The sequence below is a fragment of the Chiloscyllium plagiosum genome, unplaced genomic scaffold (assembly GCF_037043375.1).
Source record: "Chiloscyllium plagiosum isolate Xiang-an unplaced genomic scaffold, Cpla_swu_hap1 HiC_scaffold_4, whole genome shotgun sequence".
NCBI lineage: Eukaryota > Metazoa > Chordata > Chondrichthyes > Orectolobiformes > Hemiscylliidae > Chiloscyllium > Chiloscyllium plagiosum.
The window spans coordinates 2,622,661-2,644,460 of NW_028270142.1; the positions used below are offsets into that span (position 1 = coordinate 2,622,661).

At 45.6% G+C, this 21,800-nt stretch overlaps 1 protein-coding gene across 4 annotated transcripts in view; it reads right to left on the minus strand.

The window, feature by feature from the left end:
- The window catches only part of ca8 (carbonic anhydrase 8 (inactive)), a 68,097-nt gene that overhangs the window by 3,782 nt on the left and 42,515 nt on the right, over positions 1–21,800 (minus strand). The window lies entirely within an intron of this gene.

Below are 21,800 nucleotides of genomic sequence, written 5' to 3' on the forward strand. Positions count from 1 at the left end.
TTTAACTATATCAATTAGGCAGAAGGGTTAAAAATTATCCCAAACATGTGTACTGAGAATAGGAAGGAAATCATGCAATTCCAAAAGTAGGCAATCCTTGTGGTAATTGTCACTAAAATTAGATATTTTGAATCAAAACATGATATTCAGCATGTGAAACTATTATGTAAGCCTTGGTTGACGGTCAGCCCCTGACCATAGTTGCGTATTTCTGCACAAGGTTCGAGAGTTTGAGCTTCAGCACTAATAAGTTCCACTTGAATCTCAATATTACTGTTGTAATAAAATCCAGATCTACTACATAGGAGATGTTTTTGGTTCTTCTCTGGTAAAGGCATTTGGGAACAAATTGATTAAAAGATTTTGCTGGAAGAATTTGGTAATGAGAAACAACATTCATCAAAACAAAAAACGAGTAAATTTCCAAGGTTAGTTATTTGCTGACTGGAGAGAATAGTACCACTGCGTTTCTCTGATAGAAACAGCCTTGAATTAAATCGATGCACTGATGTCAGTGGAAGGATAAAATTAATCAAGTGGTATGTTGCCTAATGAAAATAAACTTCATATCTCATCTGCTTATAGCATTTCACACATTGATGTGCGGATGAAAGGCAGTAAAAGGTTCATCATTGATCAAAGCAAACAGAATAAAACAGAACAAAAGAACCACGGATGCTGTAAATTAGAAACAAAAACAAATTGCTGGGAAAGCTCAGCAGGTCTGGCAGCATCTGCGGAGAGAAATCAGAGTTAATGTTTCAGGTTTGGTAATTAAAACAGAATACATGCTGTGAATAAAACATTCTTTTTGATGACTATTTCTGCTAAACTCTTCCTTTGCTCCTTATCCAGACAGAAGAGCTGTGTGCACTTCAGCTGCTAATGATTAACACCAGTTCCTCCATCATATTGTATTGCAGACTAACCATTAAGGATTGGTTTAACATTCAGTAATCAGTGAAGTGAAGGGACATCACCAGTTGATAATGAAACAAAAAAAAAAATCTACCTTCCTCAACTTCACAGAGTTATGGTTTAAACAGAGGGCAGAGCAGGGTAACCATGTTAAACATTACAATGAAGGGACACTTATTTTAGATGTGTTCAATTTGAAGTATGCAGGCACTGAAAACTTGAGCTACCTGCAGCAATTGGAAGTGGCTGAATCCATGAACAAAATACCTTTTAAAGAAGTGGGGGGGGGGGGGGGCATGGGGAAAGAGGAGTACTAGGGACCTAATAAAACCTAAAATGAAAGAACTGCGGATGGTGTAAATCAGAGACAAAAGCAGAAATTGCTGCAAAAGCTCAGCAGGTCTGGCAACACCTGTGGAGAGAAATCAGAGTTAGCATTTAGGGTTGAATGACCCTTTCTCAGAACTAATAAAATTATCCCAACCCCACCCCGGTCCACGAGTTGTCTGCTTGACCAAGCCAAGCACCATCGCCCCCCACATTACACCGGCTTGTTCTTACAGACTTTGGCTTCTGGCCTCATGTGGTTCAGGACACAATTTAAAAATGGTATCCTGCTGTTAAACTCTGAAGGGCATCAAGGAAAGGCCTACTTATGAATTTCCCAGCCTCAAGTGCACCCTACCCCCAACAAATCTGACCTCCTAAAAGGAGCATAAACAAATTATTCAGCATCATAATGTCCTGATGTCTGCAATGGTGGAGATGAAAGGTCTGTTTTAGATCTTGTTCTGACATGCTCATGTCTAATGAGTGCTTAAACGTATTGCAACTGGCAAGGTTCTCAAGGAAATAAATGTGTGGAATTTTTTTAAAACAAAACAGTATTCCATAGTACCTGTCACTTGAAACCATAAACTGTAAAACCAATTTCCCTTACTACCATTCTCACATTGAATTCCATCAAGTGAGATGTTGATGGACAGTTCCTATCAATTCTTGAGTGGAAATATTTGTTGACATAAGGGATTAAGTACTTAATTAAATTGATTTCAAACATTTCACTTAATACTTTATGTAAACAATGGATTGATTTTTTTTATTATTATAGGAGGAGTGTTTTTTCTCCCCAATAGTAACACCATCAATAGACGCTATCAGCACACCTCCAGAGCTGCAGTTATCATGATTATTAAAGGGAGTCATACAGACAGGGAAGGTGTTGATGAGTAGGGTTGGGAGTTGATATTCGCCACCCCATGCCCCCAAACACCTCCATGTCCCTTTATAGCCTCAAAAATGACAGAGGGTATTGAGGGGCCATGGAAGATGGGTACATAGGCATAGAATGGCATGGGGATATAAAAGGGATGGGTACATTGGTATAGGCTTGGTAACAGGCTATAAGGAATCAGAGATGGGTAAATGAGCATGGGGAAGAGCCATGGGAAATGGAGAGGGCGTATATGAAAACAAGGAGCAGGAGTAGGCAATTCAGCCCCATGTGTCTACTCAGCTGTTTAATAGGACCATCTCGGCTTCAGCTCCACGGGGGAGGGGGAGGGGGAGGGGGAGGGGGAGGGGGAGGGGGAGGGGGAGGGGGAGGGGGAGGGGGAGGGGGAGGGGGAGGGGGAGGGGGAGGGGGAGGGGGAAGAGAGCGAGAGAGAGAGCGAGAGAGAGAGCGAGAGCGAGAGCGAGAGCGAGCCAGAGAGCGAGCCAGAGAGCGAGCCAGAGAGCGAGCCAGAGAGCGAGCCAGAGAGCGAGAGCTGAAGAAAGGCTGCAAAGTAAATTCATGCCAAAGACCTGAGCTCCCAGGTTTCCTGCTCCTATACCAGGGGCTGCTGTTAGCCCAGCATCGGGCACTGGAACAGCCTGGGCTGCAGTTTCATTAGTGTGTCTTGAAGGCAGAGGACTAAGGCTGTGTAAGAATCTCAGTGAAACATCCAACAGGCTTAAGGACTCGATAGGGAAGATGTGGAAAAGTAGTGTCCCCTGGAGGGAGAGTCTAGGATCAGAGGGTATAGCTCAGAGTAAAGGATCACACGTTTAAGATTGAGAAGAAATTCCTCCTCATCTGAGGTGAGAAAGAATGCTTTAGATTCACTAAAGAAAGCTTTAAGTATATTCAAGGCTGAGAGAGAGGTTTTTAAATCAGGAAAGGAATCAAGGGTTATGGAAAGTGAAGTTGAGGGTTAGCAGATCAGCCATGATCTCATGGAATGCTGAAGGAGACTCGAGTGGCTGAATGACTTTTGCTCCTATACGTTATGTTGTAAAACCTATCACGGCACATGTCACATGCTAACACTAACTTCCATACAGCGGTCACAATGCCAGCTTTTAGTAATGCACATTTTTGAAAGAACAGAATCTCTTACACTGGCTCTGGCTGCAGTTTGAGGTGAGTTATGGTTAACACACCAGCTGTCACAGGAAGTCAAACACAGGATATATAAAGCACTCAATGGCTGTACAAAGTAAAGAGACAATAATGTTATCTTTTACAAATTGCCAACTGCAAACAATAAATACAAAGTGCTGGAAAAGACTCCTAACACCTGCTGTTTTTCAACCATTAGGAAAGAAAAGCTCGTTATTCTTTGCTAAGGTCATTTAAGCTTCATCCGTTTACAATACGGTCATATTTACATTTCTCTCCCTTCAAATGGTGAGAAATGGAAATAACACCAAAGGTTGATCCTGGAGAGGAACTCATCACAGTTCAATGGTGGGTCAGACATTTTCCAATCACCTTGTTCAGAGATGGTATGACACACCTTTGGAGCAGGTGGGATTGAACCTGGGTTTCCTGGCTCAAAGGTAGAGGCACTAGCACTGAGACACAAGAGCCCCAAGTACTGGGTAAGGAGGTTCTCCACTCACCAGTAATCAAGTCCCCTAAGTGACCAATTACTGGCTACTTTGAGGGTCTGAACTTCCCAATCAGCTGCATCTCCACGTGAAAAAAAAATGGGACTGATTCACCCAACTGAAAATATAAAAAGGACTTTGTCAGCTTCCAGGTCCCAAAGTGCACTGACCTGATGGCGATCTGAGCCAGAGGTGAAGGGTAATCGTATGAACTCTGAAAGCCACCATCCTACCCTTGTTTCCAATCTCATTGACCCTATTCACATGCAACAAAACAACAATATACCTTCCCAGCCACCAACAGGTCTCCTGAGGAAGGCAACTCAACCAGCTGGATATAGGACCCAAGGCTGGCAGCTTCTGATTGGCCAGCAACTCTGGTCATTGTGCTGAGTTCTGTGATTGGTGACATACGTTCCCTTATTCAGCTGTTAATGAACAGATTGGCAGGTGATTGGGTAAGTGTTCCAGCAATGGGAGGGTTTGGTCTGTTACCTCCGAATACACTTGCAACATTCCTTTTAAACAAAGGGAACGTTCTGACAGCATCCATATCTATGATCTGTAGACAGCCAGTCAATCTAACATTTTACAAATTCTTACTTTGGAAATAAAAACAAACAAACAGTCTGACTCCAGGAAGGGAGGCAGTCAAAAAAAAAACCTGCAGGTGCTGGAATCCAAAGTAGACAAGCAGGAAGCTGGAAAACAGCAAGGCAGGCAGCGTCAGGAGGGTGGGGGAACACAGCAAGGCAGGCAGCGTCAGGAGGGTGGGGGAACACAGCAAGGCAGGCAGCGTCAGGAGGGTGGGGGAACACAGCAAGGCAGGCAGCGTCAGGAGGGAGAGGGAACACAGCAAGGCAGGCAGCGTCAGGAGGGAGAGGGAACACAGCAAGGCAGGCAGCGTCAGGAGGGAGAGGGAACACAGCAAGGCAGGCAGCGTCAGGAGGGAGAGGGAACACAGCAAGGCAGGCAGCGTCAGGAGGGAGAGGGAACACAGCAAGGCAGGCAGCGTCAGGAGGGAGAGGGAACACAGCAAGGCAGGCAGCGTCAGGAGGGAGAGGAACACAGCAAGGCAGGCAGCATCAGGAGGGAGAGGGACACAGCAAGGCAGGCAGTATCAGGAGGGAGAGAAATCAAGATGTCAGAAATAACCCTTCTTCAGGCCCAACACCTAAAATGCATTGTCTAACCTGAGGAGTCACCTTGATTCTGATAAAATCAGAAATTATCTTGTGGCAGGGATTCACACATTAATTAATTTAAACCTGCACCTCTATTTAACTGATCAAAAACTTAATAATCATTTAAGTTTGTTCAATACAAAGGGTCATACAACTTATGCAAATGATCTTTTACTATAAACTCTATGCCTTATGTAATCTCTCTCAGTAGCAGCCACACTCCAAAAGCTTCTCATTTTAAATAAACCTGCTGGACTGTAACCTCCTGTCGTGTGATGTTAGATCTTATATCTTGGCAATGTGCCCCTTAACAGACAATGACTGAGTGAAAAGGCTGAATTAAAACGGTATGTTTATTACAATATATTCCTTAGAGTTCTTTGGAGATGGAATTATACAATTATATACATGACAATAAGAAATAGTTGCAATTATGATTACATTGTTCTTCTACCTTTGTACTTTATCGTATAATGTTTTTCTTTTTTAAAACAAGGTCAAGGAACATTAAAGGAGAGAAGGCTAGATGCAGATTTTTCTTTATTCATTCACAGGATGTGGACATTGTGCAGCTCAGTGGCAGACAACCACATTGCTGTGGGTCTGAAGTCACAAGTAGGTCAGACCAGGTAAAGGCAACTGCTTCCTTCCCCAGAGGACATTAGTTAACCAGATGGGATTTCCTTGGAAAATTGGCAGTGGCTTCATGGTCATTGCGGCCACACGGCAGAATCATAGATCCCAGACAGTGTGCAAACAGGCCATTCGGTCCATCACTTAAAACATGACCTGGGTCATGAGGTCGCGTAACAGGGATAAAACTGAGGTAAAACTATTAAAATAAGGTATTCCAAATTTAATAATATAGAGGATGGTCCCAGATAATGAAGCCTGTGAAAATACAGCCCACTCTTAGTTTGAGAGTGAGGGGATAGGGATTGAATTACTGCTAATTCTCTTAAAAATGCCATAGTTTGGTTCCCATGTAATCTCACCTTATAAGAAAATCACACAATGCCAACACCATTTAAACTATTGGGGCCAGAATCATATTTATAGGCAATATGGATAGGGAAAGTTCATGGTCTACAAATAAATCAGTCTAAATTCTGTATTCTAGCCCTCTTGAAATGAATGCTAACATTGCATTTGCCTTCATAACCTCCAACCGAGCCTGTATGTTAATCTTCAGAGAATCCTGAACTAGTACTCCCAAGTCCCTTTCTGCTTCAGACTTCTGAAGCCTTTCCCCATTTAGAAAATAGTTTACACACCTATTCTTCTGACCAAAGTGCAACACCTCACTTTCCCACATTGTATTCCACCTGCAATTTCTTTACCCACTTTCCTAGCCTAACCAAGTCCTTCTGCAACCTCCCTACTTCCTCAACCTCCACCTACCTTTGTCAACTGCAAACTTAGCAACAATTCCCTCCGTTCTCTCACCCAGATCATTCATGTATAATGTGGATAGTTGTGATACCAACTTCACTAGTCACTGGCTGCCATCTTGATAAAGACCCCTTTATCCCCACTCTCTGCCTTCTGCCAGTCAGCCAATCCTCTGTCCATGCCAGTACCTTGTCCCTAACACCATGGTCTCTTATCTTATTTAGCAGCTTCCTGTGCAGTACCTTGTCAAAGGCCTTCTGGAAATCCAGATATTCACATGCACTGGCTCTCATTTATCTAACTTGTTCATCACCTCCTCAAAGAATTCTAACAGATTTGTCAGGCGTGACCTCTTCTTGAGAAAGCTAACTTAGTCCTATTATATCATGCAGTTCCAAATGCTCCACAATCTCATCCTTAATAATAGACATTAAGTCTTACCAACGACGGAGGTCAGGCTAACTGACCTCTTGTCTTCTGCCTCCCTCCCTTCTTAAACAGGTCATATTAGCCATTTTCCATCCTGTAGGACCCTTCCTGACTCCAGTGATTCCTGAAAGACCACCACAATGTCTCCACTATTTTCTCAGATATCTCCTTTCGATCCCTGGGGTGTAGTCCATCTGGTCCAGATGGTTATCCACCTTCAGCTTCCCCTAACCTTCTCCTTAGTGGTGGCCATTATACTCACCTCTGCCCCCTGGCTCTACTGAAGTTCTGGAATGTTACTGGTGTTTTCCATTGCGAAGACTGACGCAAATAAATTTCCCAGAAGCTGTGTTGGTGGGAATTGAACCGACATGCCAAGAGCATTAACTTGATCTATCAGGACTGTTAGGACAGTGACATTACCACTAAGGCATTCTGACCCTCAATAAATCTCGTGGACAATGTAAAACCCCCACCCATCTGTCACACTGCTCTGGATTTTATACTTTGAAGGATGAGTAAATATCACAATTTGAATTGAAATACAACAGTTGATTGCAGCAAACTGATCAAGAGCAGACAGATGATCACAGAAGGAAGGATGATGAAATCTAAACCAATAGAATTGGAACTTCAGAATCAATGTTCCCATGACCAGCTGATCAAGTCCGTAAATGACTGAGCCACAGATGAGCACTTTCACAAACTCCAAGCTCTATGAAAGAGACCCTCAAAAGGAGCAGTCCAGAAAGAAACTTGAGGATAGACATTGATGGGAAGAGTATTGATGAATAAGACAAGAAAATCTGTTTCAAAGCAACAGTTAGTCATCTCAGATCAGCAATCTGATGGGTGCCACATGGTTTAGCGGAAACAGAATGGTTTAAATTTCTCAATAAAAATGGTGGGAGTTAGAGGTTGTGTCAATCTCAATAAATCATCCCTAAAAAGTACTAAATCTCCATTACTCAATCAATCATTCTCAGAATCATGTTCCACGTTTTTAAAAGTCACTTGTTTTGGGACAAAAGTCACCTGTTGTGCTGTTCAAATTACTGGCTATGATGGACACTGCTGCTACCATCATCGTTATGTTTAAGAAACCACAGGGTCTGCTTATTCTAGTGTGGTCACAAAACTACTGCCTGGTCTAACTAAAAGAAACTCCTGTAGGTGACGGAATATGTTAACAATTAGTTACATTGCTTCTCTGTGTCTGTCAGATCAATGACAGAACCAGATGTTAGGTCTCACTCCTTCAGAATCTTAAGCTGTCCTGCCCACAAGTCCATATGGGATCACAACAATGATACTGACCCCCTCAAACAATACACAGTGCAGTCATCATGCCATTAAATATTTACCTATTCTTGAATGTAGCAAACATGACAAATTCTGATGTCTCCAGTGGGAAATTGTGAATAATTACATTAAGATCAGAAAACTGCATCAATTTCAGTATTACATCAGCAAGAACTATTACAACACATCCTGGGGAGGACTGGAGTGTCTTTGACAACAAATTTCACATTTCCACGTTTTAATGCACGTACAATGGCAGTAATGTCTGATTTTCTCCGTAAGAACAGAAACACTGAGTCTCACCATCACAGTGCACCCCAAAACCCCAGGCCTCACGGTCAGTGCACCCCAACACCCCAGGCCTCACGGTCAGTGCACCCCAACACCCCAGGCCTCACGGTCAGTGCACCCCAACACCCCAGGCCTCACCGTCACAGTGCACCCCAACACCCCAGGCCTCACCGTCACAGTGCACCCCAACACCCCCAGGCCTCACCGTCACAGTGCACCCCAACACCCCCAGGCCTCACCATCACAGTGCACCCCAACACCCCCAGGCCTCACCATCACAGTGCACCCCAACACCCCAGGCCTCACCGTCAGTGCACCCCAACACCCCAGGCCTCACCGTCAGTGCACCCCAACACCCCCAGGCCTCACCATCACAGTGCACCCCAACACCCCCAGGCCTCACCATCACAGTGCACCCCAACACCCCAGGCCTCACCGTCACAGTGCACCCCAACACCCCAGGCCTCACCGTCAGAGTGCACCCCAACACCCCAGGCCTCACCGTCAGAGTGCACCCCAACACCCCAGGCCTCACTGTCAGTGCACCCCAACACCCCAGGCCTCACCGTCAGTGCACCCCAACACCCCCAGGCCTCACCGTCACAGTGCACCCCAACACCCCCAGGCCTCACCGTCACAGTGCACCCCAACACCCCCAGGCCTCACCATCACAGTGCACCCCAACACCCCAGCCCTCACCGTCAGTGCACCCCAACACCCCAGGCCTCACCGTCACAGTGCACCCCAACACCCCAGGCCTCACCATCACAGTGCACCCAAAAACCCCAGGCCTCACCGTCACAGTGCACCCCAAAACCCCAGGCCTCACTGTAGTTGCACCAATGGCAGTGAGAAGACACAGGATGTTCCAGTCTCAGCTTTACCTCATGAACTGGGAGGTCACTTCAGTAACTACATACTGTGCAGCCACACAGGAAAGAAATACGTGACTGTTGCTACTATAGCCTTCAGTGAGAATTACGTTAGTTCTTTACAAAAATGTATTTAGTAAAAGACTCTTAATATTCTTTCAGCTGCTGAGGTTTCACTGGGTACTCAATTTGTTAAATGTGAAAGTAATTCTGCTTAGATTCGAAAAAGAATGAAGGCAAAGGAGGGAAGAGGGCAAGATTGAGATTGGACTTTCCTGACAGAGAGTGTAAGTATCTCCCCATGGCTGCAGAAGAACTTGCAAAGTTAGAGCTGACCATCCATTTACCAAGGTTCAAGAGGGAATCAACAAAACCGACAGAGCTAGTTGGAGGAGTAAATTGCAAAGCAGAACCTCAAACATAAATCTCTGGACCGTTACATAAACCAGACCCCAATAACGAATCAGCTGAAGGTTAAATGTGTGGATTTTAAATGTGTGGGAGTTACGGATTTTTCATTTTGTAGACCACTGGCGCACATAATGGAAATGGAGGAACTATTTTATAAAGCCATAGGAGCAGTAATTAGGCCATTCAGCCCATCGAGTCTGGTCTGCCATTCAATCATGCTGACAAGTTTCTCAAGGCGAAAGCGAAGACTGTAGGTGCTGGAGATTAGTCAAGATTAGAGTGGTGCTGGAAAAGCACAGCAGGTCCTGATGAAGGGCTTTTGCCCGAAATGTCAACTTTCCTGCTCCTGCTGCCTGCCCTGCTGTGCTTTTCCAGCACCACTCTAATCTTGACTGATAAGTTTCTCAACCCCATTCTCCTGCTTTCTACCTGTAACCCTTGATCCCCTTGACAATCAAGAACCTACCTATCTCTGTCTTAAATATACTCAATGACCTGGCCTCCACAGCCTTCTGTGGCAGTGAATTCCACAGATTGACCACTCTCTGGTGAAGGAATTCCTCCTTAACGCCACTCTAAAAGGCTGTGACGTTGGGTCCTAGTCTCTCCTACCAATGGAAGCATCTTTCCAACATCCATTCTGTCCGGGCTGTTCAGTATTCTCTGTTTCAATTCAATCCTCGCTCATCCTTCTAAACTCCATCGAGTATAGATCCAGAGTCTTCAGATGTTCCTCATAAGTTAAACTTTTCCTTCCTGGGACCATTCTCATGAAGCTCGCCTGAACACACTCCAGGGCCAGGACATCCTTCCTGAGATATGGGGCCCAAAACTACGCACAATACTCCAAATGTGGTCTGACCAGAGCCTCAGAGGTACATCCCAGCCTTTATATTCAAGTTCTCTCAAAGTAAATGCCATCATTGCATTTGTCTTCCTAACTACTGACTCGACCTGCAAGTTTACCTTGAGAGAATCCTGGACTAGAAATCCCATGTCTCTTTGTACTTCAGACTTCTGAATTTTCTCTCCATTTAGAAAATGGTCCGTGTCTCTTTTCTTCCGACCAAAGTGCATGACTTCACACTTTCCCACATTGTACTCCATCTGCCACTTCCTTGCCCATTTTCCTAACCTGTACAAATACTTCTGCAGCCTCCCTGCCTCCTCAAATGCTACCTGTCCCTCTACCTATCTTTGTATCATCTGCAAATTTAGCCAGAATGCCCTCAGTTCCTGCATCTAGATCGTTAAAAGGTATAAAGTGACAAGTTATGGTCCCAATGCTGACTTCTGAGGAACACCACTAGTCACCAGCTGCCATCCTCAGAAGGGACAGACGCTGCTTAAAAGTGAGATGGAACCAGTCCGAGTGTGTCCCAGTGCCTGGGATCATGTGTATATTTGACAGTGCTTTTAACAAACTTGGTATAGGTGGGCAGAACTTCAGGAGAGGCTTGATTCAAAAGCAGCAAGAGAAAGAAAGTGTGACATGGCACTCCAGCAAAGATTCAATTGTTTATCTCTTTTCTTTTAAAATCAGGGAACATGCTTTATTTTCATTTTAGTTATCTCTAATTTAAGCACCCTAAAGTATTTCAAATCCTTGTCACTTTGCAATAACATTTCTGTAATATCTATTAGCACAGATTGACTTCTTAACTTCTATCAATGCATAATTTCTTTGACTTGGAGGAGCTGGTGTTGGACTGGGGTGGACAAAATTAAAAATCACCAGGTTATTGTCCAACAGGTTTATTTGGAAGCACTAGCTTTCCAGAGTGCCACAACCACCTGATGAAGGAGCAACGCTCCAGAATTTACTGCTTCCAAATAAACCTGTTGGACTATAACCTGGTGTTAAGACCATAAGACATAGGAGTGGAAGGCCATTCGGCCCATCAAGTCCACTCCGCCATTCAATCATGGCTGATGGGCATTTCAAAGCTGAAAATGTGTTGCTGGGAAAGTGCAGCAGGTCAGGCAGCATCCAAGGAGCAGGAGAATCGACGTTTCGGGCATAAGCCCTTCTTCAGGAATGGGCTGATGGGCATTTCAACGCCACTTACCCGCATTCTCCCCGTAACCCTTAATTCCTTGCGACATCAAGAATTTAAGTGTTGTGTGATTTATAATTTTTTGAGAATGCTTTGAGCAACTGGTTATATAAAGAACAAAGAACATTCCAGCACAGGAACAGGCCCTTCAGCCCGCCAAGGCCGTGCCAATCCAGACCCTCTATCTAAACCTGTTGCCCATTTTCTAAGGATCTGTATCCCTCTGCTCCCTGCCCATTTATCTGTCGAGATACATCTTAAATGACACGATCATTCCTGTCCCTATCACCTCCACTGACAACGCATTCCAGGCACCTACCACCCGCTCTGTAAAGAGCTTTCCACGCATATCTCCCTTAAACCTTCCCCCTCCCCCACCTTGAAATAGTGACCCCTAGTAATTGAGTCCTCCACTCTGGGGGGGTGGGGACAAGTTTCTTGCTATGCATCTGTCTACACCTCTCATGGTTTTGTTGGCTTCAAATCAGCCCCCCCCCCAACCGCCTTCTTGCCGATGAAAATAAACCTAAATCTACTCAACTTCTCATGGTGAGCACCCTCCATATAAGGCAACATCCCGGCAAACCTCCTCTGCACCGTCTCCAAAAAAGAAAATGTGTCCACATCCTTTTGGTAAATGTGGCAACCAGAACCATACACAGTATTCTAAATGCAGCCGAACCAAAGTCCTATACAACTGTAACATGACCTGCTAACTCTCATACTCAGCACCCCATCTAGTGAAGGAAAGGATTTCATATGCCTTCTTGACCACTCTATTGACCAGCATTGCCACCTTCAGGGAACAGTGGATCTGAACATCCAGATCTCTCTGTACATCAATTTTCCCCAGGGCTTTTCCATTTACTGTATAGATTGCTCTTGAATTGGATCTTCCAAAATCCATCATCTCCCATTTGTCCAGATTGAACTCCATCTGCCATTTCTCTGCCCAACTCTCCAATCTATCTATATTCTGCTGTATTCTGACAATCCCCCTCACTATCTGCCACTCCAATCTTAGTGTCATCTGTAAACTTGCTAATCATACCACCTATACTTTCCTCCAGATCATTTGCATATATCACAGATAACAGTGGCCCCAGCACCGATCCCGGTGGGACGCCATTGGTCACAAGTCTCCATTTTGAGAAGCTTCCTTCCACTACTACAGTCTTCTGTTGCTCAGTCAGTTCTCTATCTGTCTTACTAGAACACCCTAGACCCCCATGCGACTTCACTTTCTCCATCAGCCTACCATGGGGAACCTTATCAACACCTTACCTGAAGTCCATGTATGAGACATCTACAGCCCTTCCCTCAATCAACTTTGTCACTTTCTCAGAGAATTCTATTACGTTGGGAAGACATGGCCTTCCCTGCACAAAACCATGCTGCCTATCACTGATAAGCCCATTTTCTTCCAAATGTAAGTAGATCCTATCCCTCAGTATCTTCTCCAGCAGCTTCCCTACCACTGACATCAGGCTCACAGGGCTATAATTACCTGGATTATCCCTGCTACCCTTAAGGGGACATCAGCAATTCTCCAGTCCTCCAGGACCTCTGGAGCAATTGTGAGCCTGGGGGCAGAGAGGGGTATTCTCACTGCTTAACAGGCCCTCAGAACCTCACCTCTCAGCCACTGCATATCACCTAAACATTCAAAGTTTGAGAGAAGATTTGTAGCTCGGGTGCTCGTTGTCGTGGTTCTGTTCGCCGACCTGGGAATTTGTGTTGCAGACGTTTCGTCCCCTGTCTAGGTGACATCCTCAGTGCTTGGGAGCCTCCTGTGAAGTGCTTCTGTGATCTTTCCTTCGGCATTTGTAGTGGTTTGAATCTGCCGCTTCCGGTTGTCAGTTCCAGCTGTCCGTTGCAGTGGCCGGTATATTGGGTCCAGATCGATGTTGATCGAATCTGTGGATGAGTGCCATGCCTCTAGGAATTCCCTGGCTGTTCTCTGTTTGGCTTGTCCTACAATAGAAGAAAGTGAGGGCTGCAGATGCTGGAGATCAGAGCTGAAAATGTGTTGCTGGAAAAGCGCAGGTCAGGCAGCATCCAAGGAACAGGAGAATCGACGTTTCGGGCATAAGCCCTTCTTCAGAAAGAAGGAACACTACGATAATAGTAGTGTTGTCCCAGTCGAATTCATGTTGCTGGTCATCTGCGTGTGTGGCTACTAAGGATAGCTGGTCGTGTCGTTTCGTGGCTAGTTGGCACCAACATCACCCAAACATGTTCCTTCCCCCAATCTCCCACACATCCTGTATCGCTACTCACACACTGTGTACAGTCCTCAAGAGCAAATGGTGGATTTTAAAACAGCTGTTGATGTCAAATAAAAAGGGGCGTGAAAGTGAATGAGGGCAAGAAAGTGAATGAGGGCAAGAAAGTGAATGAGGGCAAGAAAGTGAATGAGGGCAAGAAAGTGAATGAGGGCAAGAATTCCCCACATTAAGGTGTTACGCTGACTGTTAAACTCGAGCTAACACAGACTTGTCCACATTTAATAATATAGATGTCTTTCAGCTGTCCCAGCACTAGGTGGAGCAGTTGTACCTCTTTGCTTTAACAGGTCCATTTATGTGGATGGCACAACAACATCTCAGATATTTCTAATATAGAGTCATATGGAGCCAGAGATGTACAGCATGGAAACAGACCCTTCACTCCAACCAGATATCCTAAATTAATTTAGTCCCATTCATCAACATTTGGCCCATTTCCCTCCAAATTCTTTGTATTCATATACCCATCCAGATGCCTTATAACTGCTGTAATTGCACCAGCCTCCACCACTTCCTCTGGCAGCTCATTCCATATCCATACCACCCTCTGTGTGAAAACATTACCCCTTAGGTCTCTTTTATATATTTCCCCTCTCACCGTAAACCTATGCCCTATAGTAATCTAATCTAATAGTTCTGGACTCCTCGACCCCAGGGAAAAGACTTTGCTATCCATGCCCATCATGATTTTGTAAACCTCTATGCAGTCACCCCTCAGCCTCCGACGCTCCAGGGAAAACAGCCCCAGCTTGTTTAGCCTCTCCCTGTAGCTCAAATCCTCCAACCCTGGCAAAATCCTTGTAAATCTTTTCTGAACCTTTAAGTTTCACAATATCTTTCAATAAATAAAATGTTATAAGACACTTTACACAGATCATTGTAATGTCTATTTTTTTTTTTAAAAAAGATGGGTCACATTAGGACATATTTGTTCAGATGACCAAATGCCAGGATAAGGTCACAGCTGACAGTTCACAGCCGTAGATGAAGTGTTTTGGTGATCAGGTTTCATGGCACCAGATCCTCCATGGCCTGAGGAAAATTCTCATACAAAATTACCACTTTTCACCTCACTAGTTGCTGAGATGTTGGCCATGCCCCATGGGACTAAGGTGGAAGCACTCAGTACTGCTGGGACCCACCAACGTACACTTATCTTACACCATATTTAAACCCAGCTGCACACCACCCCAGCTTTGCAGGTCATGAACACCCACTCTCACTCAGTAATGGTGATGCTCCGCTCAAAACGGTCTGAGAGGAAGGATGACCTTACTGCCCATTTCCAAAGCAGAGATCTGGAGGTGAGCAGGACAATGCTTCTCCCTCCTGACCACCAAAAGATGACAATGCCAGAGTGGACAAAAATGGTATCATGGGTATTGGAAAATCAGGCAGAAACAGACATTAGCATCGGGTAGTTTGCCAGGAGCTTGAGAAGCTGGAATAAAGAGCGGAGACATCCAAAAGGAGTTTACAGCAGTGTTTTCCTGGAAAGGTTGGTGCCCGCTGTGCACAACCAGACCCATAGGAATGCTCACTGTCTGCTGGACGTGTGCATGGAGCATGGACCTGCATCTACTGCTTTAACCATAGTGTCCATATTATCAGGAGGGTGAAGGGAGGGGGTAACAGACCCCTGAGCCCACTCCCAGAGACAGGATGCTGCCAGAGGTGGATCACAAAAGTATTCCAGGAGTTCATTCTCAAAAAACATTCCAGTGGGATTCAGACTCTCCATGGCCTCCCCTCCCCACCTCACCCCTAACCCCTAACCCCATGCCTGTGATCCCAAAGTCTAATGGATTACAGGCGGTGACGGTGAACCTGAATCTGAGGAGGAGTCAGTCCGTCACCCTGGGGTCTCTAAGGCCCCGCCCTGGCCTAGTGACCAGAGTTCACTGCCAATCATGAAACAGGCTTCCCTCCCTCACCAGGTGGAGCGGACAGCCTAACATAAACAGTTAAAGTCACATCCACATCCATATCCATGAGACTAAATCAGACCCAGGAGCAGTAATAGACCACTTGTCCAACTGGAGTCTTCACCAACAGTCCCCTGCAGCATTCTACATCACCGACTGCCCTCCAAGTCACCCCCCGCCCTCTGCAGCACCCTCCCATCCCTCCGCAGCCCTCTGAGTCACCCCCTTGCATCACCCCCTCCCCGTAACCCCCTGCCCCAGCTCCTGTATTCTAGTCCTCTTGAAATGAATGCCAACGTTGCATTTGCAGGTTCAGTTGGCAGTTAGGAAGGCAAATTAACCTGAACAGAATCCTGAACTAGCACTCCCAACTCATTGTGCTTCAGCCAATGATGGATCATGTTGTGCTATCACAGTATAGGATCGAGGCTTCACAAAGGAGCCAGAGTTCGGAGTTGATGGGCCCTCAGTCTGTGCCTTTATCCAGTTGTATATCACACAACCAGAAGTTGTCATTTCACATTGCAATTAGAATTCTGACAGTAATCCACACAGAAACCCACAACCCCAAGGGGAAGGCTTCCTTTCACAGCCATGGCCTTGCAGACTGAGAATCTGGAAGTTGCATTGTGTCATCTTGCAGAACTTGCTAAAGGAACATCGTTGGAAAGTTCCAGATTCTCATGACACTTGTTTAGTCTACGTGACAAGGAGCCAATTAGTGTGCACCATGTAAATGGTCATGATTGCAAGACCATAGTTTTACATTCGCATTCTTGGAGAATGAGTAACATGCCAATGGAGTACAATCTGAAGAAAAGTGAGTACCATTTCTGAAGAGCTGCAACTGCCGCTGGAGTTTCTCAACCATTTTGTTTGAAGTCATTGTGCAAAGTTCACTTTTGATTGGATGGAGCGAGAGCGCGGGGGGAGCGAGAGCGCGGGGGGAGCGAGAGCGCGGGGGGAGCGAGAGCGCGGGGGGAGCGAGAGCGCGGGGGGAGCGAGAGCGCGGGGGGAGCGAGAGCGCGGGGGGAGCGAGAGCGCGGGGGGAGCGAGAGCGCGACATTTGTAGGCTCCAGTCACCTACAACCTCCCCCAGTCATCGTGTTCCCAAGAACAAAGAACAATGTCACAGCAACATGCCCTTCAACCCAATAAGACTGTGCTGAATGTCTTTCTGAACAGTAAACCTTTTGCCTTTATTAGTCTGTATCTCTCTATTTCCAGTCTGTTCGCATATTTGTCAAGAAATTATTTAAATCTTGCTATTGAGTCGGCCTCTACTACCTCCTCTGGTGGCACTTACCACCCCCTGGGAGTGAACTAAATACCTACCTCTCATCTACTTTAAGCTTCCCCCTTTTACCTTTAACCTACGTCCCCTAGGAATCGACATCATTATCCTGGGAAAAGGGCTCTGACTATCCGTTCTATCTATGCCTTTCAATTTTGTAAATTTCTATCAGGTCAGCTGCTCAGCCTCCAATGTTCAAGTGAAAATAAACGAAATTTGTCCAGTGTCTCCTCAATGGTAGTACCTTCCAAACCAGGCAACATCCTGCTAAACCGTTTGTTCCGTTTCTAAAGTCTCATCATTCTGGTAGCGTGGCGACCAAAACCATACACCATATTCCAAGGGGTGTAGGTTTGCTCGCTGAGCTGTAGGTTTGATAGCCAGACGTTTCATTACCTGGCTAGGTAACGTCATCAGTGGCGACCTCCAAGTGAAACGAAGCTGTTGTCTCCTGCTTTCTATTTATATCTTTCTCCTGGATGGGGTTCCTGGGGTTTGTGGTGATGTCATTTCCTGTTTGTTTTCTGAGGGGTTGATAGATGGTATCTAGATCTATGTGCTTGTTTATGGCGTTGTGGTTGGAGTGCCAGGCCTCTAGGAATTGTCTGGCATGTCTTTGCTTAGCCTGTCCCAGGATAGATGTGTTGTCCCAGTCAAAATGGTGGTTTGTTTCATCCGTGTGTAGGGCTACGAGGGAGAGAGAGGTTGTGTCTTTTTGTGGCTAGCTGGTGTTCGTGTATCCTGGTGGCTAACTTTCTTCCTGTTTGTCCTACGTAGTGTTTGTGGCAGTCCTTGCATGGAATTTTGTAGATGACGTTGCTTTTGTCCATGGGTTGTACTGGGTCTTTTAAGTTTGTTAGTTTTTGTTAGAGAGTGTTGGTGGGTTTGTGTGCTGCTAGGATTTCAAGTAATCTGGCTGTCATTTCTGAAACTTCTCTGATGTATGGTAAGGTGGTTAGGGTTTCAGACTGTGTTTGGTCTGCTTGTCGTGGTTTGTTCTTGAGGAATCTGTGCACTGTATTTGATGTTGAACTTTATGCCTATGAGGGTGTTGTTGATGTTGAATGTCTCTATCTGGTTTCGTTTTGTGATGATAAAGGTGTCATCTATGTAGTGGACCCAGATTTTTGGTTTGATGGTTGGTAGGGCTGTTTGTTCTCGTCTTTGCAAAGACTACATAAAGTTCACCAAGGAGGGAGAAACCGACAACAAACTCGCATTCCTGGACGTCACAGTCGAAAGAAAAGGACAACGGAGAACTACAAACCTGTGTATACAGAAAACCGATAAACACTGACCAAATACTCAACTACACCAGCAACCATCCCAACACACAACCAAAGCTGTATCAGAACACTATTCCAACGAGCCACCTCACACTGCAGCACAGACGAACTTCGGAAAACAGAGGAGAACCACCTATACAACGTATTCAAGAACGGATACTCAAAAAATACAGTCCGCAGATTCCTCAAGAACAAACCACGACAAGCAGACCAAACACAGCCAGAAACCCTAACCACCTTACCATACATCAAAGAAGTTTCAGAAATGACAGCCAGACTACTGAGACCCCTCGGAATCCTAGTAGCACACAAACCCACCAACACTCAAAACAAAAACTAACAAACTTAAAAGACCCAGTACAACCCATGGACAAAACCAACGTTATCTACAAAATTCCATGCAAGGACTGCCACAAACACTACGTAGGACAAACAGGAAGAAAGTTAGCCACCAGGATACACGAACACCAGTCAGCCACAAAAAGACATGACCCTCTCTCCCTCGTAGCCCTACAGGCTAAGCAAAGACATGCCAGAGAATTCCTAGAGGCCTGGCAATCCAGCCGCAACGCCATAAACAAACACACAGATCTAGATACCATCTATCAACCCCTCAGAAAACAAACAGGAAATGACATCACCACAAACCCCAGGAACCCCATCCAGGAGAAAGATATAAATAGAAAGCAGGAGACAACAGCTTCATTTCACTTGGAGGTCACCACTGATGACGTTACCTAGCCAGGTAATGAAACGTCTGGATATAAAACCTACAGCTCACCAAGCAAAGTTACACCCTAAAACTCAAACAGAGCTACAAACCTTGCGACCATATTCCAAATGAGGCCAAACCAAACAGCTACAACATTACTTGCCAGTTTTTGTACTCTCTAAGCCCTGACCAATGAAGGTAAGCCTGCCATACACACCTTCCTGACAGCCTTATCCACTTGTGCTGCCACTTCAGGGAACTGAAACCCACCAACCCAACATCCCCTCCCGGCACCCTCCCCTGCCACCACAGGAATTGCAAAACCTGCCCCCATACCTCCTCTGTCACCTTCATCCAAGGCCCCAAAGGAGCTTCCACATCCATCATAGTTTTACCTGTACATCTAAGTGTGTCAATTATTGTATCCGTTGCTCCAGATGCAGTCTCCTCTACATTGGGGAGACCGGATGCCTACTCAGAGCATCTCTGGGACACCCACACCAACCAACCCCACCGCCCAGTGGCTGAACACTTCAACTCTACAGTGGACATGCAGGTCCTGGGCCTCCTCCATCGCCACTCCCTCACCACCCGACAGCTGGAGAAAGAACACTTCATCTTCCACCTCAGGACCCTCCAACCCCAGGGCATCGATGTGGACTTCACCAGTTTCCTCAATTCCCCTCTCCCCACCTTACTCCAGTTCCAACCTTCCAGCTCAGCACCAACTTCATGACCTGTCCCATCCGTCCATCTTCTTTCCCACCTATCCGCTCCACCCTCCTCTCTGGCCTATCACCATCACCCACTACGTATCATTCTCTCAGCTATCTTACCCCCAGCCCCATCCCATTTATCTCCCCACCCCCTCATTCCTGAAGAAGGACTTTTGCCCGAAACATCGGCCCTCCTGCTCCTCAGATATTGCCTGACCTGCTGTGCTTTTCCAGCACCACACACTCGAGTCGAAGTTGATACTGCTAAGGGTTCTGACATTTACTGTATACTTCCCACCTGCTTTGGATCTCCCAAAAAGCATCACCTTTCTGTCCTGAGTAAACTCTACCTGCTATACAAGGGGTAACCTTATTGAGGTTTATAATATAATGAGGGGTGTGGATAAGGTGGAAAGACTGGCGTCTTTTCAATATAGTAGAGTAGATTAGATTAGATTCAGATACAGTGTGGAAACAGGCTCTTTGGCCCAACAACTCCACACCAACCCTCTGAAGAGCAACCCACCCAGACCCATTCCCCTACACCTAACACTACGGGCAATTTAGCATGACCAATTCACCTGACCTGTACATTTTTGGACTGTGGGAGGAAACCGGAGCACCCGGAGGAAACCCACGCAGACATGGCGAGAATATGCAAAGTCCACACAGTCGCCTGAGGCAGGAATTGAACCCAGTTCTCAGGCGCTGTGAGGCAGCAGTGCTAACCACTGTGCCACCCATCAAGGGGAGTTCAAAACTAGAGGGCATGTTTTTAAGACAAGAGGAGAAAGAATTTAATAAAATAAGGACATGAGGGTATTTTTGTTTTTAAAAAAATGTTGTTAGTATGTGGAATGAACTTCCAGAGGAAGTGGCAGGTGGGAAAAGTTTAGTTTGGGATTATGGTCAGCATAGACTGGGTGGATGGAAGGGTTTGTTTCCCTGCTATATGACTCTGACTATTTCTCTGCCAGAGTCTCCAGCCTCTCTAGATCCTGCTGTATCCCCTGGCAATCCTCCTCACTATCCGCAGCTCCCCCAATCTTGGTGCCACCCGCAAGCTTCATCAGACATTTACATTCTCCTCCAAATTATTTCTATACATTACAAATAACAGTGGTCCCAGCAGTGATCCCTACAGAGCACAACTGGGCACAGATCTCCAGTCACAAAATGCACCCTTCCCCTGCTACTGTCTTCTATGACACAGCCAGTTCTGTATCTATCTTACCAGCTCACAGAGAATCCCATGTGCCTGTCATGAGAGACCTCATCAATGGCCTTGCTAAAGTCCATGTAGATGATATCTACAGTCCTGCCTTCAACATCTTTGTCACTTTCTCAAAATACTCAGTCACATTTGAGAGACATGACCTTCCCCACACAAAGCCATAAGGCCACGTTTTTCCAGATGTTCAGTAAATCCTATCCTTAAGAATTTTCTCCAATGAATTTCCCTACCACTGACATAAGGCTCACCAAGCTGTAATTTCCTGGATTATCCCACTTGCCTTTCAAAAAGAGGAATGTAGTTTTCTATTCTCCAGTCCTCTGGGACCTCTCCTGTAACTAATGAGGATACAAAGATTTCATACATAGTCCTAGCAATTCCCTCACCTGCCTCCCTCAGCATTCTGGGATAGATCCCATCAGGTCCTAGGGATTTGTCCTTTACGCTTTTCAAAATACCCAACACCACCTCCTTTTCTATATTGAAATGACCCAGCATTCAACATACCCCTCCTGAGACTCCCAGACAATGTTGGAAAAATTAAAATTTCCTATCACCACCGCCCTGTTGCTCCTACATCTTTCCATAATCTGTTTACATATTTGTACGTCTAGCTCA